Here is a 13085-nt window from a genome sequence, read left to right as displayed (position 1 = left end):
TCTATTTCTCCATAAGTTGAGCTCCAGGAGCTCGTGTTTATGGGAGGAGTCTTTACATTTAGTTCTAATGATTTTTTAAACAATAATCAAAAACTTTTGAAATAAATACAAACATACTATTAACATAGGTACACAAATTAGAAAATTGTTTTTTTAAAGATAATTAAAATAATTCATCTTTTTACAGATTAAGTAAGCGTGAGGAAATTAAGGGTACAATATATCAAGAAAAATTTAGAAAAGTAGTTTTTTTTAAAGACAATCAAATTAATATATATTTTTTACAGATTGAGTAAGTGTAAGAAAATTAGGGGTACAATATATCATTATCCAATTTTAGGGACTTAATTAACTTTTTGAATTGTTCATAATTTACAGTTTCGGTTACACTAATTTTATTTTTGGACAATAATATATTGTACCATCTCACACCTAAATACGAATAGTGGTGTTGAGCCGTGGTCGTTCTAAGCATAGGAATGGCTATTAAGCCATTTGTTTTGAATCTATTATCAAGACAGACGCAAGTGCACCACGTGTTCCGATATTATTATGAATTTACTAAAATTTTATTAGGAAACGGCCTGCAATCCAGTTTTTAACCGGATTATATTAATAAATGAGCAATACCAATTTTTCTCGGTGTATGAAGCCAATTGCTTACCAAGGTTCGCCTTTTTTTGCTTTTTTATGTGAATATCGCATAGGAGTACAAACTGCTCCACGTAGTCCTGTTGTAGCGGGATTATGGCATCCCAAATTTGGGTATGTCATGAGAAAACCTTCAATTTATCTAAAGTATATTTTTTTGCATTCATAATGTACACCGATTCGTTATAAAGATTAATCAAAATATTGATTTAGCATTAAGCTTCGCTTTAAAGCAGTTTTATATAACATCTATATTTGCCTTAGAGGATTGTTTGGTATTGAGATGCAGTTTACAGTTGTTACAGAGCTGGTGCATTCTGTGTTGTGTGTATAGAGTTGGAGTGCAGTCCTGCGCGTCAACGACCCTTGTGGAAGTGCTCGCACGTCCTATGTAGATTAGCCGAGGCTTGAATTACTAGACCAGCCAGCGGAATATCAGTCTCGGCTCTCCTTGGCTCGTGTCGGACCGAGACGAGCCAAGGACCTCACCACTCAATAATGTTTAATAGAAACGGTTCCACGATAAAACAGAACAGTTACAAAACAGAACAATGAAGAAAAATAACAAATAATACTGTGCGAATACTCTGGCATTCTTAATTGGGATATATTGTGATACTGGCAGTACCGGACTATTCACCAAAGAAGTCTAATTTTTCCATTCAGGATGGTGGTCCTAAGGTGAGTAAACTATTTAAAAAAAAACTTTCCATGTTCCTTTACAAAGAACCAAATTAAACATTTTTCCAACCTTTTGTGTGAATGTATCAATTATATAACATCCACTGTATTTGGCAAGATTCCAGACGCATTTAGCAGAATTTTTACTAAATCTCTCGAATCTTTTGTTTTTCCTTGACTTCACTTGACCCAAACTTTGTTGTCTCTTGTTTTTGTTGTTGTTCAACGCACTTATTGTATTACATATTGTTGTACACAGTTTTTGGACGGTTAACCCCTCCGAAAATCGCCATGTAAGCACTTTAACTGTCTTTAACGAAATGACATTTTACGAAAACTTTTTGTTATTACCGCTTCACAATTAAAGCTCTATAAATGAAACATTTCTGAACGTAGCCGAATAGTAAAAACTGTTTTAGAAAAGTTACAAAATAAGCTTTCAAATTATTATATTACAAATAAATATTAGCATTTTTAAATATTAAAATTTAGAACGCAAACATTAATAATAGGTTAAAAATGACTCACGTCATGTTTTTAGGTGAAAATGGTACTAAAATCACAGATTATGTAAACAAAAATATTTATTGTATTGTATATATGTGTAATAAACACTTTTATCACCTCATTTTTTTATCATTTCATATAAAAATATTTTATAAAAATTTAATATGTGAAGCGCGCGGCGCTACCGGCAGACATTTTGCGCGGGTAAAAATGTTGTGTCAATTATGCGACTGTCAGCAGATTCCTGTTTTGTATTTCCATAGACAACTTGGTAGTGATGTGTAGCTTGATCTATAATCGACCTTTTAGTTTTTGTTTGAGGGATGTAACTAAAATAATAACGGAGTAAGAACGATTTCTATGGAGAGACACGCGTTGACGTGTAAACACGCTTATTGTACTTGACTGCTATCGTTATTTTATCGTGTATATCTGCTTACGTTGCTGACCGGTTAATATTTATCCTTTGTAATTTTGTTTAACCCTTTCCTTACCAGAGTTCTTCTGGAGGAACACGAAGGAAAAAAATATATTTCTCTTGATTTTACGAACCAAATAGCCCCGTATTTTGCAAATCGCTTGAGGAAGATATTGCTTATAAGGAATTGAACAAATGTCGTACTGGAAACACATAATATTACTGTTATTTCGAATTAAAAACGCGTGTTTTGCAGCTTTTAACGGTTTGACATTTCTCGGATTTCAACATTATTTTAAAGGTAAGATATCGCATATTTCTGTTGAAAATAATTATTATATTGTATATACATGTCTAATCTGATATGTCAATATGATTTCCATTCAAAAACATTGGTTTTTCATTTGGTTTTCGGTAATAACATTCATGTTCCTGAGCTGGCACTATGGTCGTTCGTGGATGTTTTTCATAGAAATCTTTCTTTGGCCTTTAATATTGTTTTACTTGTTTTTATTTGATTCTTTCAAGATATATTAATTTATTTTATTATTTTCCGGTAGACTTTGACTTATTTTTATAGATGGAGCATCGTGGTTTGACACATGAGGAGATCACCGTGATGCTGGAAGGAGATATTTCCGACGTGGAGTTGGAGTTGGAAGATGAAGATGAAGAGGGCTAGTCAGTTGAATATTTCCAGGATGCTGCAGAGGAAACCAATGTGGAGACATTGAGCCAAGCTCTTGGAATGGATGTGGAAGTCCATGTAAGTACTTTTGTCATTATTTATTATTGTTATATTACAGCGATTATTGCGTTTGAAGTAGATTTAAGTATGAACAAATTTGGGTTTTAAATTAAACCATAAAGTATATATTTTTAATTATAGACTTTGGAAGAGAGGCAGCAGCCAGTGGAAGACGCGCCAGAGTCCTGCACCGTGCCGCAAGGACAGCCCAGTGAAGCCTCAGCTTCCCATGGACGGAGAACCGATCTACGGTGGATCAAGAAAGATGTCGATCATGTGGACTCCTACTGTGATGTTACTTTCTCAAAACCACCACTGGATATATCTGCTCTACAATATTTTTTATGTTTCATAGATGAAAATATTATAAAAAATATTGTTGAGCAGACAAATTTGTATTCAGTTCAAGAAAATAGCACCAGCGTCAACACCACATCATGATGGGTATCCTTAAGTATCCGGCATTCCACCTTTACTGGGCCAATGATACGAGGCTCTCTCTCATCGTTGATGTCATGCCTAGAAATCGTTTCACTAAGTTACGCTGGTGTTTTCATTTAAATTACAATAGCTCGTTGATTCCAAGAGGACAAGAGGGTTACGACAAATTATTTAAAATAAGGCCGGTGGTAAATGCCCTCCTTGAAAATATTGCCAAGATTGAACCTGAGGAATTCAATTCTGTAGACGAGCTCATGATACCGTTCAAAGGGAGAAGTAATTTGAAACAATATATTAAAAACAAGCCACACAAGTGGGGCATCAAAGTCTTCTCCCGAGCGGGAGCCAGTGGGCTCGTCTATGATTTTGAAATTTACACGGGCAAAAGCACGAATGTGGGTGTGTGTGTCCCCAAAGAGAAAGAAATTGTTTTGTTTTATTTCACCATTAATATTTTTTGTTCTATTTAAATTGTATTTGTTTGTCTTACGTTAATTAAATAATGATCTGTTTTAAAAAAAATATATATTTTGATTTTTTCTTTTTTGGTAAAATTATTTTAGCATAATATTAAATTGCAATTTAATATGCTTGCCTTTATAAATTAATAGAATTGATTTTTGTGTATTTATTTTCTATTTAAACAATAAAAAACACTTTAAAATTATGTATACTCCTTGTATTACCCGTCCTTTGACTTACACCCCCTAAGCCCCAATGTTCTTCCTCAGGAACATGAAATATTTCGAAAACCGTATGGAAAAAAAAAAAATTTTTTTTTGTAAAAATATTGAAAAAAATCACAGAACTCAAAAATGTAGACAAACATTTTTTTCGTTGGCTGGAAAAAGTCTGGTATTGAAAGGGTTAAAATATGTACCCTTTGTCTGTTTTGATGGCAAGTTCCAGGTTTCAAGACGAGAATAATAGTTTTAATATTTTACAAAAAGTGTCTTTTCTCACTGATTTTTGATTTCTTGTCCGAAAGGCGGAAATTCGAATCACATAATCATTCCAACTCTCCCACGAATAATCTAACTCGGTTAATCACTTATAGATTTACGTTTTTGTTAGTTAACCCAACGCACCATCTAGATTTTGTGATGTTGACTTTACTATCAAAATGATGCATTTACTGTAGATAGATACTTTTGGGTTCGTTGACTTTAAAATGTTATCTTTTTGGTTTCATATTTATTTTCGTAGTATTTTAAATGGTAAATATGATTACAGTGGCATTCCCGATTAAAATACCGGTTAGTAACGGAGTGGACGAGAGCGTCAGGTTCCCATCCAGGCGTCTAGGGTTCAATCCACAGACATAGGAATTAATAGACGAGAAGATAATGGCGAGGGGTAAAATCAACTGTTGAAGAACGAAGGGAGTAAGGCTGACTGTGATTCGTCAATAAATCAATCTGACACTAAATAGGCATCTCGCATTATAATATCACCATTTACTTCTTAAAAGTAAAACCTGCTTTTGAATGAATAGACATTTTTACATGGGAGCGCAAATTACTCGCCACGTTATGAACAAATTTGCGAAGTCCAAATTCGGCAAAAAAATTCGGTTTTATTTTCAGAGTCGAATATTTCGTTTAAGTATTTAGTTAAGACACTTTTATAAATGTTCATAATTTACTTCCCAGCAACCAACCAGCTTTGTGTTTCGCGTCCAGACGTTTCTCGATGTGATAGTATATGTTTCTAAAACTGATCTATATTATACGATGTGAATATGCTTAAAATAAAGTAAAATAATGCTTATATATGGAATGTAATACGACAATTGGGTTTATTCTCTTTTTCACATCTGTTTTTACAAGTTTTCATAGTACAAGTCAACATTTTGCCGTGTTATTTCGTAAAATGAACCGATGATGCCTCGACCATAGTTCGCACAAGAATGATGACGTCACGTTTTCAAATTTCACTTGAGGCCATACGCGAGCACAGCCGGCTCCAATGGAACCGGTATGGGGAGTGGGGATAATACGCTTTTAATCACTTAGGGCAGGTCTACTAATATTCATATGTCTATGGTTCAATCCAATAAGCTAAGTAATTACTATTTAATTAGAATGCATTTCCTCAATTAAGGAGACGGGTGTGTGTAGCGCCAAGGAGCCATTTATTGGATTGCCAACACCCCTGCCATGGGTCACCCCAAGTGGTTTTCTACGTTTGTTGACATAGCAGGGGTGCCCGGGTTCATGGATTAAGATTTATTTAGGTCTTGACGGCGGGTGCCTTTTGCCTACCTCCTACTGCGTGGTGGGTCGGATCGGGAGGGACTGGTTAAGGCAGACCTTTTGACTTCTCCAGCCGGACGTTCTCGACCTATCGCCTTGCACCGCAGTGGGAGGGACGGATTCATACCGCTCATACCTTTTTCCTCCCCAGATCTTCCTTTTCTACCTTTCCCTCCAAAATATCGTCCATAAAGCATCCCCAAAGATGACATAGGCCCTAAGGGATATTAAAATAGTATTCTTAAATAAAATAAGAAAAGGAAATTACTTAACTATTTTGAAAATCTGTTATTTTGAAATGTATCAATTTAAAATAATGTATAGTATATTTTCGAAATGTTTCAAAGTGGAAGATATTATTATTAACGCCCTGGTTAAAGACCACCATTCAGTATCGAAACGTTACTTGAAATGGCTTTAGCTGTGTTTGGTTACCAGATCTGAATATCAAGCTACTTCCTCACCTTCATATTCCATCTCCTTCCCCTCCCCACAACTTCAGCCTCACATATACCCAAATTATTAATGTTGCCATAGTTTATCTGGCTTGAAACAGTTAGGAGCAGTTGGGACTGTTGTTGTGAGGGCTATGCGGCTAAATCAAAGTAGGACATGTTTATTAAAAAATTAGTAATCTAGTTCACATAATATTATTGTGTGCTCATTAAAAACCAATATAAGTACTAAATAGGCAAATATTAAAATCTAGTTATAGAAGAATATATATTTATTGTTATTTACTACGAATTAGTTTTGTTCTTTGTTTACGTTTGTTCGTTGCAAAACTGCATTTGCTGCATTTTAAACGAAGACGCCCTGCTTTAAATTGGGTTACACTTGACACAATTACAAATGCACCGAGTGACATCAATTTGAGGTTTTTACACAAATAATAATGCAGTTTTGGAACAAAATCTTCGTGTGACATGTTTTACTTTAAAAAAAACAACCTATCATATAATAAAATAACAAACCTATCCTAACCTACCCTTTTATTTATAACTAGATGACATGTAGCTGACATATACCAATGGAGACTTTTCTGTAAGCCTTTTTAAGATATACAATTCTGTAGCACATTATTTTAAGGCGATGCACTACGTCGTGTAATATTTTAAATTGAGTCGTTATCAATAACAACCCTTACGTAGATGGCGATAAGGTTTAAAATCCCGCTTAACACCATCCGCCTGTTTTGATTTATGCAAGAAAAAAACATGGCCAAAAATGCCTTTTTATTTTATTTTGTGGATGTTCAGGCATAAATATTTTTTTTTAATCATTTTATAAAGAAATTAATTTGCCACATTATACAATAAAATCATAACCGAAAATGGGTTCGTAAGTAGGAGATTTTGAACTTTAAAGCAGTTTTCATAGGCCTTATACATTATTTTTTTCTGGGCTTATAAAAAGACTAATACACGATTATTTCAAAGTCCAAGATGTATTCTACTCGCAGTATTTAATTAAAGCATCTGAAACATTTCTAGGCGACCAAATTTTCAAACCAAAAACACATGATTTTGCAATACTACGTATGGCATCGCCTTAAGTTATCTCATAAGGTTTAGCCAGCGTTAGCAATGTAAACGTCCGAAAAAAAAAATTTACGACTTGATTTACAAAACATCAACTTTTCTCTACTTTCTATAAATATAATAAGCATGTATTATATATGTAAACCTTACAGAAGAAATTTTCTAAATGATAGTGAAAACCTTATCAAAATCCGTCGCGTATTTTAGAAGAACTAATTAATTAAAGAAGAAGATATAATATTCAATTTACAACAACAAGAAATCAGTTATAAAAAATATTTTCTGTGCAATCATTAATACGACAAGCTTTATGTTTTATTTTACGACCTTTGATTAGATTGAAACAATTCAATAATGGAGGGAAACTCAAGGCTAATTACTAATTATGAATACACAACCGTTAATAATTTTTGATATTTTACTCGGAAATCAATAATGGCGTAGGTAATAATATAAATATATCGTCCATAAGTGGCTTGACCACAGTTTGATAATGCCTTCAGAGAGCGAAACAGCTGTTACGCGTAATAATAACCACACAGCAGGACCTGTAGTCAGTAGAAATTCAGAAAGCGGAATCTTAAACAATGGAAATGGAAAATAAAATTAATGTTTGTACTTTCCTATTACTGTTATAAATATTTGATTTAATATGCAGCTGTTTTTGGTATTACAGTATGAGCAATAGAAATTTCATTACTTCATATAAAATAGGTCACATTTATATTTGCATTTTTTCTGTGTCAAATGACGTCACAAACCAGGCTGACTTAATTTGGTTCGTCAAAAATTTAATCTCTTTGCTCTAGACTGAGGTGGCTTCTAAATTACATACCGATATATCAGAGTGAATTAATGATAAGTCCAGCTGCGATTAATAATATATATGACAGATCATAATTATTTACAATGGAAGGTTTAACCCCTCCAGGGTTTTAGGGTCATATATGACCGGGTGTCATTTATGACCTTAATTATTTTACAAGTATTTTTATCATTTTTTCTATCATACGGAAATACGTAATTTTTTTGACGTTAGAAAAAGAAATAATAATTCTTTCCAGTTCGCCTCAAATATTTTTACTAATTGCCATTAATAAAATCCTAAAAATAGTCAAAATGAATCGGTTAAACTTTAAAAATTATTTTTTATTGTATGAACGAGATAAAAGTGAATTAAAGTTTTTTTTTCGAATTCCCCAAACAAAACTAATTAAATGTGTTTTCGAAATATCGAGTTTTCGCAATTTTTCTACGATTGGAGTAAAAAATTAAGTAAAAATGTGGGTAGCGTTTTTGACAACATTTTTAACGTTTGATATTAAAATTTTATTATTTAGAAATGGTAATGTTTATTTTAAATGCATACACCGGAAAAATAATTTTATCGAGTTTTTAAAACAAAATTTGTTTTTACGGAAAATTAAAAAATAATATGTAGGTATATGGCACATTTTAAATACACAGAAAATATTATAAGCTGAACAAAAGTGTTGAAAGTAATGAAGGGTTTTATTTATACGACAGACAAGTAGTAGCAATATTAGAACTGGTTCACACAAATTACCGCTCTCATTTTTGTATCCCTGTCTCACTCTACCAAACTTACATGCACTACACAAATACAACAGAAGTTTTTTTTGTTTTATCGTGGTTTTATCGATGGTTGTGGGCGAGAGACGGGATTGGAAAATAAATATAGCTAAATCCATCAATTTACTGCAGTGATGCAGAACCTTTTTAGCAGAAAAGATTTTTCTGTCTCGAATGGTAAATATCCAGATACACTGTACATCCTCAATACAAACAAATTATTTTAAAAACACTTCGTATCGGTTCAATTACAACGAGGAGCATCTTATTCAGTCTCCGGAGAAACAAAATAATGCATTTTAATAGCTATTTCGCTAAAATTAAAATGTAAAAAATCGTCGATTTCACTTTGCGGCCATCTTCAATGTTCATTATTAAATTGGAGTGATATGTTAAGAAAATAAATTTAAAGGATAGTTTTTTTTTATTTAACCCAAACTAATAACCTAAAATATTTCCTAGGTTATTAGTTTGGGTTTAATCAAAAAAGAAAATAATTTAAAAAATAAACTAAAAGCTTGTTTCAATTATGCCAAAACATGGCGTGAACAAAATACATTAAATTATCATTGTATTAATTTTAACGAAATGGCTATTAAAATTCATTGTTGTTTCTGATAAAAAAGTATTTAAGAAATTTCCAATATATCTAGATATTTACAGTAAAAATATTAATTTACGACCGAGACTCGAACTCTGAACCTCTACTTCGTGTTAATACCTTGTGCTATCGACAAGTTTCGACTATCGTAATTTTCGATTATATTACATTAAATAAGACAGAATAACATAGTTTTAATCAAATTTTAAATTGTTAAAAAATATGTAGAAAATGAACGTTGAAAGTCGGACAAAGCCGGATTTGATTTAATAATGTCGTCATAACTGTAATAATTTATTTTCGTGAGATACCCCGTGGCCTGAGCTAACATCGAAAGTGAAAAAGTGAAAAAAACGAGCGTGAGCGGCTTAATGAAAGTGAATTAAGAAAATTTATTTACACTGTTTAAAAATCAAGTATTTTATCAACTAACTAACCAACTAACCCTCACGCCGTTTCGCTGCAGGATTAGAAAGAGAGGATATACAGCAGCATAACTATTTTTCTGCTTTATTCACAGTTATACCTTCAGTAATTCTTGATATGACCCGACAAAAGTATTTGAGAATTTTATTCAATTCTATTTTTAAATTTAAGTAGAACCTCCATTATCTTTTCGATTAGACGATCTATCGATTATTCCGGTTGTAAAAAAGAAAACGGAAAATCCAAGAAAATTGCACGTGATTTGGTAAGTTTCTCTTTAACTCTTTAAGTTCCTAAAAAGATATATCTAATTTTTTAAAGATAATATCGGTACATTTGTAAAGTAAAAACGGTAATTATATGAAATTCCCTCAATAGAAAAAAATCGCAAAGTATGGTCTGAAAATGATTAAAAACACAATTTGTTCTGTAATTTTTGACATGTTATAGATGTATGATAAAAATCACAGTGTTTCTTTAAATGCAATTTAGGCATATGTAGAGAGATTTTTGCTCTATTTAAACGAGTCATGTTTTATCAAATATTTTCATAATTTTCGCTTTTTTATATTAGCGCGCTCTCTCTAACATTCTCATTTACATATCTCCCTTTCAAATCATCTTCTTCTTCTCTTTAATTGCTTAGTAAGGAGCCTTAATTACAAAAATTTGTAAGTGAAAATCACAAAATAATCGTGTTTAAAATTTAAGACCACTAATAAACACCCATTAAATCATGATAAATAGCTATTTATCGGTTGTGTAGAAATTAAAACACGTGTATTATTAGTAAGGGAGTCAATGTTTAAAAGTGCAGCGTAGGTATACGAAGTTATATTGAAATAAAAGCGTTCAATAGAACATTTTTCTCTTCTACATTATACGATTTTGTATGTTCTACCATCAGAAGTAAAAATCTGTATTTTTCTTGTTTACTTTACAGCACACTACCATTGCAGTGCACTGTAAACAAGAATTTGTCCAACTACATGAGCAGTGAACGCAGCCAAGAGGTTAAGTAACATTTTTGTGATTGCGCGTTAAATTTAAGAAATTTCAAAATAAAAACTCACCAAATTATATTCGATTATAATCCCATGTCATCTGTAATCCATAATATTTCACAAATCAAATACGTCACAGTCATTTTCTAATTCAAAAACAATCACAAGTAATTTGCCACTTCGAAATAACGACACAAAATGTTTTAAAAAAACCAATCACTCTCAAAAAAACGATAATCCGAAGAAAAACAAAACGTTGTATTGTTGAGAACACAAAATGGTTTAAAATATGTTTGTATTTATTTGTTATTATAACTGTTTTAATAAAAATCCATTAGAAAGAAAATCAATTTATTAAACTGTGTTATTTTTATGTTTGTCATGAAAGTAAATCTCCCCGTATTATTTCTGTTTTATAACAAACTGTCCATTAATGCTGCATTAAAATCAAAAGTGTTTCTAGTCTGTAGGAAAAGAAAGCAAAATTCACTTTCACATTCAATACAAATCACGTTTGTTTATTTCATATTTTCCGTTCAGTCGCTGAATTGTATGAACACATAAATTGCACAAAAACTCTGTTGATCACGTTAATAAATCCATTTATTGAAACAAATATCCTTGCAAAATTGTTGAGGATATTAAAAAACGTATAATTCAATACAATCGGTGCATTTGTAAAATGTACACGCCCGAAATTTGGGGTTATGAAAATGTTTCCCGCCAAACACGAGTGGAAAAACGAAGGGAAGGACTCGTACTAGCGAGTGAGAACTCGATTCGTACTATCGTGTCCTTAGAAAAAAAACGGAGCAACGAGCGGCACAACCTTCCCGCGCGAAAGACTAAAAGTCACTGACTTTTCTGGCTAAACAGAACCGATTTGAAAGAGCGCTTCCATTCTAAACTTTTACCGCGCGATAAAGACTGAGGTGTTGTGTTGTTGTCTCGTTCTGCCTCGTGGGCTGGGAAGGGTATCTCTTGCTTTGTTTGGTCGTGAGAAGTAAGCGGTCGAGCACCGTTGAACGCCGAAAGAATTTTCAGTGTATTATCAGATAAATATCGTGAAAAATTAATAAAACGGGATATAATTATTGTTAGATTTCAGAAGCGTAATGTATTTATGAAAAAATATTAGCCTCAGGATTATGTATTACCTTTCAAAAGACAGGTAAGATAATGAATTGACCTTCCAAATGTACACCGATAGTTAACCTTAAAAATTACGACATCCGTCAAAAATTTATCAAAAGAAATACGCATTATTAATTCAAACATATTTTTTATACTGATTGTCTGAATCGTTCCCACAATCAATTCCAATTTTGAAAATCAAAGTAAATCCCAGTTTCTGAGAACATTTAACTCGAGTTACACATAGACATAGAAATACGCAACAGAAATAATTATTTTTAAATCAGTTTGTCTTTGAGGTTATTTTTATAAATTTTAAGGTTTTTTTTTTAAATTACAAGTTTTCAGGAAATTTTCCATGATTTAAAAGATTTATTCGAAATAAAAAATTAAACAAACAAATTGATTACCATTTACTAGATTGTTTTAAATATTTTTTTATTATGTGAAAATCTGAAATATCATAAAAGTTTTAAGCATTTAGTGAAAAAAATCAAGAAAACAAATTAAAAAAATTAAATTATTATTTGCCAACTTTTGTGTTTCCTCTCTCCTACAACATTGGTATCTTCAAGGCCCTGGTTAACCCCTACGGGTCATCAAAAATACTCTCGATACAGCACCGCCGGTAACCGGGCAACTAAACACACTGACAATTCAACACATCTTTAAAATGTGATATAAAATCATGAAAAGTGATGATACAAAAACCAGGTGATAATGCAAGATGATGCAAGTTAGAAGGAAAGTTGTTTTTCTCGTGGGGTCTTTTTGATATTGAATATTAAAAAAAAATTACAGGACGGGTTGTTTCGCAGAATTTGAACAATTCATCAAATATCACAGTTGATTTTCAAGTTCTGTGAAAGTTTTATTCAAGTTCTGTTATTATATAATTATTGGCCAGTTGTTTCACAAACCTGAAATGATGGAGTAACTTGAAAAGAACCTTCACAGAACTTGAAAATTTGATGAATTGTTCAAATTCTGTGAAACAAACCGTTCTTAGTTTAAAATATTCAGTTTTTTTCTCATAATCCTCTGCAGAACTTCAATTACACACTTTTTGAAGCTTTTCTTTAAAA

General features: G+C 32.1%; 1 protein-coding gene across 1 annotated transcript in view; it reads right to left on the bottom strand.

Annotated features, from left to right (window-relative positions):
* Eip74EF (Ecdysone-induced protein E74) overlaps positions 1-11703 on the bottom strand; it is a 491406-nt gene extending 479703 nt beyond the window's left edge. The window contains exon 1 of the mRNA XM_089643115.1: positions 10936-11703. The gene's annotated coding sequence lies outside the window, so the exon portion shown is untranslated. The remainder of the gene's footprint in view (positions 1-10935) is intronic.
* Between the last annotated feature and the right edge of the window lie 1382 nt (positions 11704-13085).

Source organism: Hesperophylax consimilis, chromosome 19, assembly GCF_061612785.1.
Source record: "Hesperophylax consimilis isolate HC1 chromosome 19, BYU_Hcon_1.0, whole genome shotgun sequence".
In the NCBI taxonomy this organism is placed as follows: Eukaryota; Metazoa; Arthropoda; class Insecta; order Trichoptera; family Limnephilidae; genus Hesperophylax; species Hesperophylax consimilis.
This window is presented reverse-complemented; position numbering and strand designations above follow the sequence as displayed.